This window comes from Mustela erminea, chromosome 18, assembly GCF_009829155.1.
Source record: "Mustela erminea isolate mMusErm1 chromosome 18, mMusErm1.Pri, whole genome shotgun sequence".
Classification (NCBI taxonomy): Eukaryota; Metazoa; Chordata; class Mammalia; order Carnivora; family Mustelidae; genus Mustela; species Mustela erminea.
The window spans coordinates 31664795-31679044 of NC_045631.1; positions in this window are offsets into that span (position 1 = coordinate 31664795).

Sequence of the window (14250 nt, forward strand, 5' to 3'; positions counted from 1 at the left end):
TGATCTAGGAAACGGAGACAGGTTTTCTTTAGACTCCTCTAAGTTGTTTTGATTATTATAATGAGCAATAATTAGCTTGAAAAGAATCTAGAATGAGAGGGGAATAAAGGGGCACTTAGAGAAACATTACAAATAAAAATACAGAGCTCAGGTGCCTGGGTGGCTCAGTTGGTAAAGCGTCTACCTTCGGCTCAGGTGATGATCCCAGGGTCCTGGGATTGAGTCCCACATCAGGCTCCCTGCTTCTCAGAGAGCCTGCTTCTCCCTCTCCCTCTGCCTGTTGCTCTGCCTACTTGTGCTCTCTCTCAATCTCTCTGTCAAATAAATAAATTAAAATCCTTAAAACAAACAAAAAAATACAGAGCTCATAAGTGATTCCAGTATGCAGCCATGTTTGGGAACTGTTGATTTAAGCCAGACTGGGATCCTCTCCATTCATTCATTCATTAGTTCAATCACTTGGTTAATATTTACTGGGCATGTACAATGTGTGAAACATGGGTAGGTATCAGAAATCCAAGCATTAAAAAGAAACATTCTGTGATTGAATTAAGAAAGTCTGGCTAAGGTAGTCCAGGCATAAACTTTCTACAAAAACAATAAAAGCCTGTAGGGTCAAAACCCAATCTGTGTATTAATTAAATATATTTGGATTCCTGTACCTCTGGCATCAAGATAGAATGGGAACAAAGTGCCTATAGTAATTTGGAATAAATACCGGTAAGAGTCTTGAATGTGAAAGTAATGGGAATATAATATACTCTATTGCTTTCACTTGCCTTTGTATTTAATCACTAATTTTTATAGGCCATAGGCTTATGTGTATTTGGTTTCATTGCATTAGTTGTGGTACACATTAGTAAATTAATGAATCATTAATAATTAAGACTATTCCCTCAGGAGACGGCCACACCCTAAAAATACCCTTTGCCTAGGAACCCTGAAGAGTAGTAGAAAAAACTCAAGCAGGTGGCATTGAGAAAGCCCTTTTTGTGGTTTTAACATAGAATGGACAGCCAGGATTGAGTCACAGTGGATCTGATACCCACTGCTCACAGGTTCCCCAGCGTTTTCATTGGGAAGTAGCCCATGTCCAAAAAAAATAGAATTACCCTTTTGCTCCATCTCAGCCTCCTATCGAGAAAAGCAAACACAGATGATTTTCCATTTCAAGTTCAAATACAGAATGGATTGCTTCTTGTTTTGCTTGACTGGGGTAGTTAATGAGAGTTCAGAAACTGGCACCCTGCCAGGCACAAATCAGTTGGGGTCACACTGTCAAAGGAACCCAGAAAAAGAAACAGTGAGGGGGGAGGGGTCGACCCAGAAAAACTATAAGTTTGGATAAGGCGGGACTGTGATCGTTTGTATTTCAAGCGTCTAACACATGTTGCCTTTCTGTATAGAGTGGCTAGTCCAGAGCAAAAAGGGATATTTGGAGGCAAGGTTTGTGTTGCTTCACTCCTCTGCAACCACATTCTATAATAAAAGTGCTTGCATCAGAGGAAGGCTGACAACACATTTTAGCACTTTCACAGTTCTAACTTAATCACGGCAGGCAGCTTTTCTGCTACTGGGAGAGCAAGCTGCGTCACTAGGAACATCTGACTCCAGGATCAAGTGTCAATCACTTTGCCTAAGGTCGTTAAAAAATACTAGGGTGTCCCCTTACAACATAAAGGCTTTGCCTGAGTAACAATTAAGAGGAAACACATAGCATGATAAATAATTGAACAGGTGGATTAGAGAAATGCCTTTCCTGTGCAAAATGAGAGGAGTGATGGACAGCTGTAAATCCAGCTTCTTTGGCCATCTTCCTCCACAGCCCAGGGCTCTAACTGGTTGAACTGCTCTTTTTTTTTTTTTTTCACTTTGACTTTCTTGGTCATTCAAGGCATCTCTAGGACCTCATGGAATCAGATAAGCTGCAAAGAAAAGCAAGACCTCAGAAGTTCCCAAGAGCGGCTTTCAGGGGACGCCTGCCAGTGACTAATGCTGCCGGGAATCGCCCCGTGAGCAGGATAATACTTTGGATGTAGTCTGTGCACGACAAGCTCTGCTGTGGCTCAGATGGCAAGTCCCTCTGCTTGTATGATTCAAGAAATGCCCAGTTTAACTTGCTGCTGCCAAAACATCTATGAAGCACAACCTGTCACCTCCTCAAAGAGGGTCTCCCATTCAGCTTTTGAGTTTGTTTTCCTCCCAAAACAATAACATTGTTGAAGTCTCCAGAAAGGGGACACAGGGTGCCAATTTATGGTGTTGTTCACAGCAGTCCCAACACCTTTGGTTATTGATATCCTGGAAATATTTAACACCAGAAAGTTCTCTTACCCTCAGACTGGTAACCACCCACCAATAGATGTTTTTCTAATAGAAGACAGAGGAAAGAGAAAGAGATAGAGAAGGAATGAGGACAGAGGATAAGAACACAGAAACTTTTGCAAATAAGCCACCATCCTAGTTTCTATTTGCAGCCCAGCAGCAGCATTTGAAGCCCTCAGTGAAAATAAAACCCTCAAGCTTGGAACTCCCGCTACCATGGCATATTTTTAAATGGTTACGAAAGGAGTCTGAGCATTCAGCCTGGCAATGCCCAAGATTCTTGGGCCACTCTGTGGTTAGTACTTGAGGTCAACTAGGCAGACAGACCCTTGTCTTGCCAACCTTAGGACATGTAAAGAAGATAATACATGTTGGGATGATAAGGAAGTCAGAGAGAGCAGATGACCCAATGTAATGATTCCTCGCTTCCAAAACAGAAAAGTTAACCACACTAGAATTACATGGAGGCAGAATTTGGAGACAAAATATTTTTTTTTTTTTAAGAAGAAATTTATAAGGAAAATTTCAAACATCAACTAATACAAGAGAGAATGGCATAATGAACACCCAAGTCCCTTACCAGTGGCTTCAGCAATTATCAACTTATGGCCAGTTTTGGTCATTTGTACCCTTCCCCCAACTCCCATATACCACACCAAATTATTCTGGAATAAACCCCAAACAACATGCAATGGATGATTTAAAAGGCAAACTTTTATAAGATTTATGAGTTGGCTGTAGGTTAATGAGGTTAAATACTATAGAAAAGCAATTTAAATAATTCATTTTAGATAATTTTTGTTAAAAAAGCTGAAACAAGCTCTCCCTGAACTTTCATACTAACTAACATTTGCTTTCATACCAGTTTCATAAAACTTTTCCTGGTGGTGCTATCTGATGGCTAGATAGTGAGTTATACGCAAATAAACAGTAGACCTATCGTCTTGCAGGATGTAGAGTTTTGGAGAAACAAGGGTGGATTGTAACTGAGAAGGGTGGTAACCCCAGGAAAGGGGGCAAAATGTAGTGTGAACTCAGAGGGGGTGTGGAGGAACACGGAGATCAGAGAGCCTCTGCCGGTTACTAAGGTTACTCCATGGTCTGCAGCCAAAGCTGCTCTTTGATCTTCATCCTTCCGACCTGCTTATTAATCTCCCCAGAGGGCTGCCCTTTCCCTAGTCACTCACCCAAACCAATCCGGAATCACAAAAGGGTAAGGAAGCTTAGGGGTGAGCATCTGAATATACTAACTTCCCCAGGCAGCTTTGTAGTTCTGTCTTCTCCCCTCTACTTCCACCCCTCTGTGAGGGGAGAAGTGGGAGCGAGACATTCAAAACTCCCATGGTGATTCATTTTCAATGTATTTAGTAAATCATGATGTTGCTGAAGGAGTTTTAGTTTTAACTAAAACTAAGGATGAATCATAGCACCGATCCTTTGCAGCATTTAACTTCCCCTGGACACTTTAATTGTATTTTGATAAACGAAAACGAGGTTATACATTATTGCAGGGTTGCACACATTCACATCAATAGAATTTTAAAGCTCCTGTTGTAAGACAGCACTGTTGTAAATGCCCAGAAAATAAAAAGTTGAGTAGTAAACGGTCACTTGGCTCAAGAAGTTTGGAGTGTAACAGGATTCTACAGGCAAGTACATACATGGCCATGGCCATAATGCCATCGCAAGGAAGATAGAAGAAAAGGAAACAAATGAGAGTGACAAGAAATGCTATCAGCAGGGTGTGATGAAGATGCAGAGGGAAATGTCCTTACAGAGAACAGTGAATGAATCCTAGAAGTCTGTCAAGCTGGAGAAGGATCTCAATGAGAGAAATGGGGGTTGAGGAGAAGACAGGGTTTCAGGGAGAAGGAAAAATGAAAGAAAAGGGAAATATATGAAAACAAGTGGGACATGTTCAGGGAAACGTGGAGTCCACGTTGGCAGGAAGGTAGGTTCCCTTTGGGGTGGAGGAGCAGGATAGGATTTAAAAGGCAAGGTGACTGCAACAAGGCAAAAAACAAAAAACCCTCTAGGGAGTTACATGCACAAAGTCTGAAGCAGGATTACCTGATCCTGGTTCTGACCCTGAGCTGAGTGATCATGGATAAATCATTGAAACTCTTAACCTGAAGGTCTCTGCCTATAAAACCAGGATACAAACAGTGCCCATCTCTGGCTACTATTGTTTCATTACCTTATCAGCGGGGTACAGCAAGGTTTCCCTGGATTGCGCAGAAGAGGAAAGGCTATTATAGTTCATAATATATTGGGGAGGGGTTGAATGTGGCTACTCCATCTACCATCACCCTGAGGTGAGCTGATCCCAGGCAGGTCTGAAGCCTAGAGCTACTCTAGATTAGGAGAAGATTCTTCTGGAAGACTGTTTTTCTGTTGCTGGCAGGACAGCAGAGCTTTGCCTGGATGGAAAAGCATTCTTGAAATCTCAGAATGTTTCAGCCAGCAGCAGCTTTTAATGTTGACTTTGCTGGGTGGAGGCGGTAACTGATGGAGAGGGACCCATGTTCTGAGAAGCCATGGCAGGACCTCATTTTCAGTTAGTTTGCCTTATGACATGTCGCCAGCCCTGTCTCTATACACACCCCAGCCCATTATACAACTCCTGAGGCACTTTCCAGTTGAAAAATCTCAAAAGTGGAAAGAAATAGGGGGTGTGGAGTGTGTGAGATGTGATGTGACCTGACAGCACTGGGATGGATGGGTCACCTCTCTGCTCCCTCCCCTTTCCTCCTGGAAGGGGTGGAGTGAGAGCTGATGCCAATTTAATGGGTCACAACTGGGTGTCTCTCCCTTCCTGGAAGGCCTGGCAACATCTCTCCTACCATTGTGATTAGGAAGAAAGCATTCACAAGGATGATTATCTAATCAGGGAATTAGCCTTGGTTCATGAGGCAAGCATTAGGGGACTCAAAAAATCTAATGGAAAAAAGACCCACATCAGGAAATAGCACCAGTAATCACACCCTGAATGATTATTATACACAAACCCTATGAAGATTTGGGACAATTATTTGTAAACGATCATCAAATAAAATTTTCAGATATTTATCTGGAGTACCTACTCTATTAAAGATACTGCCAATTTCTCCTACTTGGTTTCCTCCCATCAAGCCACTGAACTCTTGGGTTGAATTTGCTCAAATGGCAGTCTAGGGGCCATCTGATTCCAAATTCCCTTGGGTGCTTGTTAAAAGTCTGGATTTCTGAGTATCCACCTTATACCTATGGCAACACAATCTCTAGGAGGCAAAACCTAGGAATCTGAATTTAAAATACTTTTTATTAGAAAAATTTCAGGCATGTTTAAAAGTACAGAGAGAAATATAGTAAGCTACCACCTACTTATCACCCAGCTTTAATAATTATCAACCCATGGCCAATCTTGTTTGATAAATACCCCTAACCCAGATTATTCTGAAATAAGTACCAGATATCATATCATTTCATCTGTAAGTATTTCAGTGTGTATCTCTAGATAATAAAGAATTTTTTAAAAATATAAATATATTTATTATACCTTAAGAAATTAACAATTTTCCTTTATATCAAACATCTAATCAACATTCAAATTTCCCATGTTATCTCACAGTTTTGGTTTTTGGTTTTTTTTTTAAAGTAGATTCCACACCCAACGTGAAGATTGAACTCATGACTCCAAGATCAAGAGTCTCATGCTCTACTGACTGAGCCAGCCATGTGCCCCATCCTACAATTTGTGAATCAAAAACCAAAAAACTTCCCCACATTGCAATTGGTTGATACACCCCTTGTCTCTCTTTTTCCTCCTATAATACTCTTGTTCCACTTTTTGCTTCTTATTTGTTGAAGAATTTGGGTTGTTTGTGATGTAGAGTTTCCTTTGACCCCTGTAGTTTTCTTCGATTTATTTAATAATGTTCTATAATAATTAATTTTATAATGTATAGATTTTATTTGTTGGTACTTTGTTATTTATTAGTAATCATATAATAGCTATTACTTTATATTATATAAATTAGTAATTATGTCATAATAATAATAATTATTATTATCATTTAAATGTAAAGCCTTGACCAGATTCAAATTTGGTGGTTTTGGCGGGAAGACTTTGTAGATGGTGTGAAGTATCAAATACTTCCATCTGGGGGCGCTAAATGCCTGGCTGTCTTTTTATAATATTAGTAGTCGTTAATAAACATTGCTTGGTTCCATTAACTCACTGGGGACTCCAGTTCTTTATTTTCAAAACAATCCAGATGAGTTTTACACACATTAAAACTCCAAGAATTTAGGTCTCATCCTTTTTCCATGCTGTTCGTAGAATTATCCTACAAAAAAAGTAAATACTCCTTTGCCCTCTAATAAACTCTTCTAATAACACCAGTTTGAGGCCAAGCAAGACAATCCTTCACAGTGTGGGGAGACAATATTAGTGTGTTTTTTGTTACTTTTTAAACTTAAACATGAAATTAACATAATTAATGTCTCATATATGAATCCATCATAGTACTGTATAAGACTTTAAAGGAAGGAATGCACAATCAAAAAAGGTTTAAAGACTGTTGCCTAGAAGATGGAGCCTATATCACTTAACTTGTCAGATAGAAAACACTTCCGCAGCTTTATTCCCCACCACTTTCCTTCCCCTCACATCCTATGTTGTGGCCACAGTGAGCTTCAGCCATGGCTCAGTGCTGCCATGTTCCTTCACACCTCCTTGCCTTTGCTCATGCTGCCTCTGTGCCTGTATTATCCTTCCTGCAGTTAAATACCTGGCAGGCCCCTTCCTATGGACACTTGCCATAAGTAAGAACTGTTCCCTTCATGCCCTAATGGACATAGTACATACGTCCATCCTGGTTTCTAACTCTTTGAAATGTAATTGTTCTTTATATGTTTGTCTTTCACTATGCACGACAACTCCAGTCAGCTGGGGGCTGTGTCTTCTATCTCTATTTTGTGACTGTATATATTCCTCTGCATATTTTTAATCTGGGATCCAGCTCAAAGGGTATACTCAGAAACTGTTAAGATAACCAAGAAAGAGGAGGCGAGAGCTGGATATGGAAAAGCAGACTGAAGTTAAGAAAGGCATTCTGCACACAGAATTAGCCTAGTAAAGAAATGCTGGTTAAAACAACAAGGCAGGTTTCAGGATATAAGTTAGGATTCTTGGGGTTGAAAGCAACAGAAACATCTCTGTCTGTGAGAAGAACAATGGAATGTGCTGGAATAAGAACCAGTGACTTATAGAGCCATAGGAAAGCTGGAAGGATCAAGTTTAGAAAATTGTAAGAGGCAAATGTATTCCCAAGAGCCCAGAAACAGGAGGCACAATAGTTTTTTTATTTTTTTATTTTATTTTTTAAGATTTTATTTATTTATCTGACAAACAGAGATCACAAGTAGGCAGAGAGGCAGGCAGAGAGAGAGGAAGAGAAGCAGGCTCCCTGCTGAGCAGAGAGCCCGATGCCGGCCTTGATCCCAGGACCCCGAGATCATGACCTGAGCGGAAGGCAGAGGCTTAACCCACTGAGCCACCCAGGCGCCCCAACACAATAGCTTTTTTTAGCAGAAAGAATCTAACCAGGATGGTACTACACCTGCCAGAGGACTCTGCCCACACCATCACAGCTGTAAATGAATCCCAACTGCTCCTCTGGGTTTGCATCACTCACTCACTTTTTTTTTTTTCAATTTATTTATTTTCAGAAAAACAGTATTCATTATTTTTTCACCACACCCAGTGCTCCATGCAATCTGTACCCTCTATAATACCCGCCACCTGGTACCCCAAACTCCCAAACCCCCGCCACTTCAGATTGTTTTTCAGAGTCCATAGTCTCTTATGATTCACCTCCCCTTCCAATTTACCCCAACTCCCTTCTCCTCTCACTCACTCACTTTTTATTGTCCTGGATGGGAGCATCTGGCTGGCAAAGCCTTAGTCAGTGCTCATATCATGGAGGCAAGCAGGGAAGAGATGATGCGTGTGACCCTACCTCCCACCAATAATAATGTAATGGAAAGATTCTCCCCAAAATAAGAAGGTAAGGTGGTTGAATTTTCGGACAGTTAAGTACACTCTAGAGAATAAGTAATTAAATTAACATGACAGCAAAGAATTCATCCTGGACAATGGTCAGAGATCAGGCTAGAAACACAGGGTACAGGTGGGAACCAAGTTACACAGTTCCTCCCATTATTTCCCAGGCAAGGTAATTTGGTATTTATGCTATAGATGTAGGGGGGAGAAGCATTTTGAGGTTTATCTGTAGAGGAGTAATACCGTTAAAAGAATTGTTTGGATAATTAAAGTGATCCCTTTTGGATGAGTGGATTAGACAGGAAGATACTAGAGAAAGGAGAGCAGTCCATGAGTGTTTGCAGTAGTTGAGGTTCCAGAGGTTAGCCATTAATCTGCAATCCAGAAAAGCTGAGCTGGATCCTCCAATAGCAAAGATAAAAGCAGATCCTAAGTCTGGATCAGGAGCCAAACATAGCAGACCAGAAAAAGGATGAAGGGGAGAAGGGGAGCCAGGATTAGAAAGTCTCTCCAAGGAATTTCACTAAGTAGATCGCAGCTCTCTACACCTGTTGTTTCCTCAATGCAGACTCTGGGGCTTCTGCTCTCACCTGGGGACACTTAAAGGCATCTCATGGTCTTTGCCAGGAATCAGTAAAGGGTGGACCAAGAGTTGGGGGGGGGGGTGTTGAGTGACAGACTGATGGTATCATGAACAAAAATACAGAGGGAAATGTGAAGGACAAGTCTGATGGAAAAGGGTGACTTCCATTAGAAAGACTTAAGTGTAGAGATGTCTGTCTCTAGGAAATTGGAAATACAAGTCTATAGCTCAAGAAAAAAGTAGGGGACTTTAGAGAAGGTGTCTGAAGAAACTAACATTTATTAAATGGCTGCTACGAGCCAGGCACTTTCACATCTCAGCCTTTGCACCAACATTTACTGAGGTGAAATAATTTCCTCCTATTTCACAGGTGAAGAATCTAAGGATCTGACATTGGGTTTTTCTCCAAGTTCATACAACCATTATGCAGTGTACCCAATACTCAAACCTACATACTCGAACTGCCAGATTCTCTATACACTTTAAAGTCATATTTTGGCTGAATTTGGAAATTCACTGCAATTGTAGACTAGTGGGATGATGAGAGAAACTAAGTTAAAATAAAAATGCCAAAGAAAAAAAGCCAAGGTCATACAAATAGTAAGGAAACTGATTTAGTTAGCAGAAAGCAAGCTGGGAAGCTAGAGACAAGCTGTAAATATATGAAAGTTAGGATTCACAAGAAAAGTATTCATACTTCTATGTATGAAAAAAATGTAAAGAAAAAAATTGGGGGCCACCTGGGTGGCTCAGTCAGTTAAGCGTCGGCCTTCAGCTCAGGTCATGATCCCAGGATCCTGGGATTGAGTCCCATATCGGGCTCCCTGCTCCGCGGGAAGACTGCTTCCCCCTCCTACTCTCCCCCTGCTTGTGTTCCCTCTTTCCTTGTATCCCTCTCTGTCAAATAAATAATTAAAAATCTTAAAAGTAAAAAATTGGGGGGGGGCAAAAATCCAGGAGGTTTTTATTTTATTTTATTTTATTTTTTAAAGATTTTATTTATTTATCAGAGAGAGAGAGGAAAGAGAGCGAGCACAGGCAGACAGTACGGCAGGCAGAGGCAGAGGGAGAAGCAGGCTCCCTGCTGAGCAAGGAGCCTATGTGGGACTCGATCCCAGGACGCTGGGATCATGACCCGAGCCGAAGGCAGCTGCTTAACCAACTGAGCCACCCAGGCGTCTATTTTAGTTCTGCATAGATGGTGGAATTTTGCTGCCTGGGCTCTTTTGGTGAGAAAGGCTAACATTTTCCCAAAATATCATTACCATAATTTTTATAACCAATTCTCCAGAAGGTAAAATTAATTTTAAAAGAAAAGGAAATAATGAAATAGAACAGTGGAATAGGAAGAGTAAAGTGTCCCTTTGAATTATTAAAGAAGGCATAGTTTGGACTTTTTAGTTTAAACATAGACTAAATATTATTACTCCCCAAGTACTTATCAGACACAATAGCCATCTCTTCTTCGTCACCCCTACTTGCTCAACCCCTTATAATATGGCTGCTGAAACCGGTCCTTTACAAGTCATTAAAGGTCTTCTAGTTGCTAAATCCAGCAGCTTCCCCAGTCCGTCTTCTCCAGTGTCATTCTTCATAAGAGTATCAGATGAAAATAGCATAAGTATTTGGGAGAACAGAACCAATAAGACTTTGAGACTGATTATTTGTAGAGGGTAAAGAGGAGGAAAGAATCAAACTTGGCATCCAAATTCCAGTCTTGGAAACTGAATGGATTAACAAAAATAGGGGAATCAAGTTGAGCCAAGGCAGGATGAGCAAATGATGACCACAACTGGAAAATCAGAGTCATGGGTGTATGCTTTATCTTCTCAAGTGAATTAAAAATTTTTGAGGGTAGCAGGGTCATGAGAATTTTTCTTCTCTCTTTTTTCTTTTGTAATTTTGCCTGCATCTGTACATCTAAATCTCCTTCAGCATGCTCTCCCTCTGCTACCTTTTTGAAAAGGATCTTGGGTCTCAAGTTTACTCCCACCAGGAATGCCTGTACTACTGTTCTGCTGAAGACAACACTCTTACTGTAGTAAGAATTTCGGCCAATAAAGAGAAATATGGAAAGTCCCTAATTCCCATAATACCACTGCAGAATTCTTTAAAGTTCAATTAAAATTTACCAAAGGGTTGTTATAGCAAAGGAGAATTGCAAGGTAGGAGAGGACAACTTCAAACCTATGGTTAAATACTACTATTTTTATAGAACAAAGCAAAAGATCAAAATAACGTAAAATCTTTACAGGGGAAGCTCCTCATGAGCATAATCTCTTCTATCTAGCTAGCCTGACTCTTCTAACATTAGCTCTTTCTCGCCCACAGTATTGCTTTTTGCTTTTGTATTGATCGTTTGCATTGCAACTGATCTTAACTGTTTAAGAATCCTTCACCCTTTTTCGGGAGTACTGGGCAGGATTCACCCATCTCTGTCCCAAACACAATAGCACAATTGCTAGAAGAACATAAGAAGTTATAGAAATTTTCCAAAATTTCATTTATTCCCTTAGACAAATACCTGGAGGAGAGGAAGGCAGAAAAGGGAGCTAGGGACTTTGGCAAGACAGTTCAAGGTTGGAATGAACATCTCAGTGTGAACTTTGGTACTCCGAGTGCTGTCCCTTTTAATATATCTTTATCAGTGTGCCACTCGGATAAGTTTTTCTTTCTGCCCAGTTTTCAAGCAAAAAAAATTGCTCCAAAGGCACACACACATGTGTTCACACACAGACACATCCTATTTGCCCCCAAGAAGAAACACTCATATTTAGAAAAATGTAGTCTAGAGCCTTATGAGGAAAGTAAAACCTTTTCCCAAATAAAATATAGTCTTCGAAGACCCTAACACCAGACCCTAATCCCTTTGTTTATCCTTTGTCTAAACCGTATACAGGAGCAGCAAGAGGGTTTATTAGCCTTAAATTCAAGTAATCTTTCCCTCCCCAGGGTGGAAGTGGTTTGGGGTGGGGGATGGTTGGCTCTTATGGTTCATTCCTTTACACTGATGCTTATAGCATAGGGAAGATAGACTTAGTATTTAACCACGAAGGCAAAAGAATTAAGTCATTTAGACGTTGGCCAGGATCTTGAAATACATATCTCTACCCCAAAATAATTTCCTTCCAGATCTCCAGGACATCTATGCTCTCTCCCAGAAGCCTTGCTGATTACTGGGAACCTTCTAAGGACTTCTGAAAATGCCTCTTCAGTTGGTGCCTGGGCTCATAACAGGAACAGATGTCCATTACTTAGCATCCAAAGAGAGCCCAAGATAAAATAAATGCTGACCCTCGCCCACAGATCTATTGCCTATTTAAACAAAGGTACCTTTCCCACCTGATAGTTCCATTAGTAGATTGTCTGCCTTTAAGATCTGGTGGACCAGGCCTACCCTATTCTGGCTCTACTTATCCCCAGGATTGTTAAGAGTGCAACTCTCCCTTCCCTCAACATTTGTATTTTTCCCTGTGTCTCTGTATTGCCATAGCAATGGCACGTGCCTCCATCGCAATGCTGGTCACACAATATAATAGTTTGTCTGCCTGCATGTCTGTCTTTCTTGCTTATCTGTGAGCTCTAGGAGGGAAGGAACTTTTTCTTTTGTAGTGCACTATAACTGATACACATCACCTTAGTTTCAGATATACAATTACATAATGATTTGACAACTCTATACATTATGCTCTGTTCGCCAGAGTGTAGGCACCATCTGTCCCCATACAATGCTAGTACAACATCATAAACTATATTCCCTACACCAGACCTTTCATCACTGTGACTTATTCTTTCCATAACTGGAAACCTGCATCCCCTACTCTCCTTCGCCCATTTTGTCCATCCCCACACCCCTCTCCCTTCTAGCAACTATCAGTTTGTTCTCTGTATTTATGGGTCTGCTTTTGGTTGTTTGCTTTTGTTATTGTGGTTGTTGTTGTTTTAGATTTCACATATAAGCAAAATCATATGGTATTTGACTTACTTCATTGAGCATAATATCCTCTGGGTCCATCCAGGTTCCCACAAATGGCAAGATCTCATTCTTTTATACAGCTGAGTAATATTCCAGTGTGTGTGTGTGTGTGTGTGTGTGTGTGTGTGTGTGTGTGTGTACATATACCACATCCTCTTTATCCATTCATCTATTGATGGACACTCGGGTTGCTTCCATATCTTGGCTATTGTAAATAATGCTATAATAAACATAGGGGTGTATATGTATATATCTTTTCTTTTTTTTTAAGACTTATTTGAGAGAGAGAGAGCAGCGGGGAGGGGCAAAGGGAGAGAGAAACTCCAAGCAGATTCTGTGCTGAGTGTGGAGCCCAGCAAAGGGCTTGATCTCAAGACCCAGAGATCACAACCTGAGGCGAAACCAAAAGTAGGACACTCAACTGACTGCACCACCCAGGCACCCCTATATCTATCTTTTCTAGTGCCTTCATTTTATTTTGGGTAAATATCCAGTAGTAGAATTACTGGATCAGGGGTACCTAGGTGCCCATTAAGCCTTCAGCTCGGGTCATGATCCCGGGGTCCTGGGATCGAGCCCCGCATCGGGCTCCATGCGCATGCCTGCTTCTTCCTCTTCCACTCCCCCCACTTGTGTTCCCTCTCTCTCTCTGTCAAATAAATAAATAAAATCTTTAAAAAAAATTACTGGATAATATAGGATTTCCATTTTTGATTTTTTGAGGAACCCAGGAGGGCAAGAACTTAAATGTATTTGTCATTCCTCCTCCTCTCCTTTCCCACTCGGTATAGTGGGAGGCACATATTAAGTGCTCAGTGGAGTTGGAATTGCTTTAAACCACACAGCCTGAGGCAATAAACAAGAATCATGTGCATGAATATTTGACCTATTAATTCAGTTTTAGTTGGGGAAAAATAGTCAAAAGTATATTGGAAGACCAGACACTTTTTACAATCTCCAAACTCTGTTCAAATGGAATAATTTCTCTCTTTTGAATTTAATTTGGTTCTCTAAGTATTTCTGGATAACACATTAAAAGCTGTGATCTGTTTTTGCTTTTCCCCCACATTCTCCTTCCATATTCAGGTTACTACATATCACCCTGAAACTTTTCTTGCTAAAGCAGCCCAAAGGCCCTCATGCTCCCTTATTCCCATGTCCCCAATGGCACCTGCTATATTTCCTTCCAGTCCTCAATTGTGGAGCATTGGTTTGAGGACAAAGACATGAATTAATCGCTTTTGTTCCTTGCAGGGATTTGGAAGCACTTGGAACCCTGGAGCCTAAGTAGGGAGTTGCTTATACCAGTTGAAACAATCA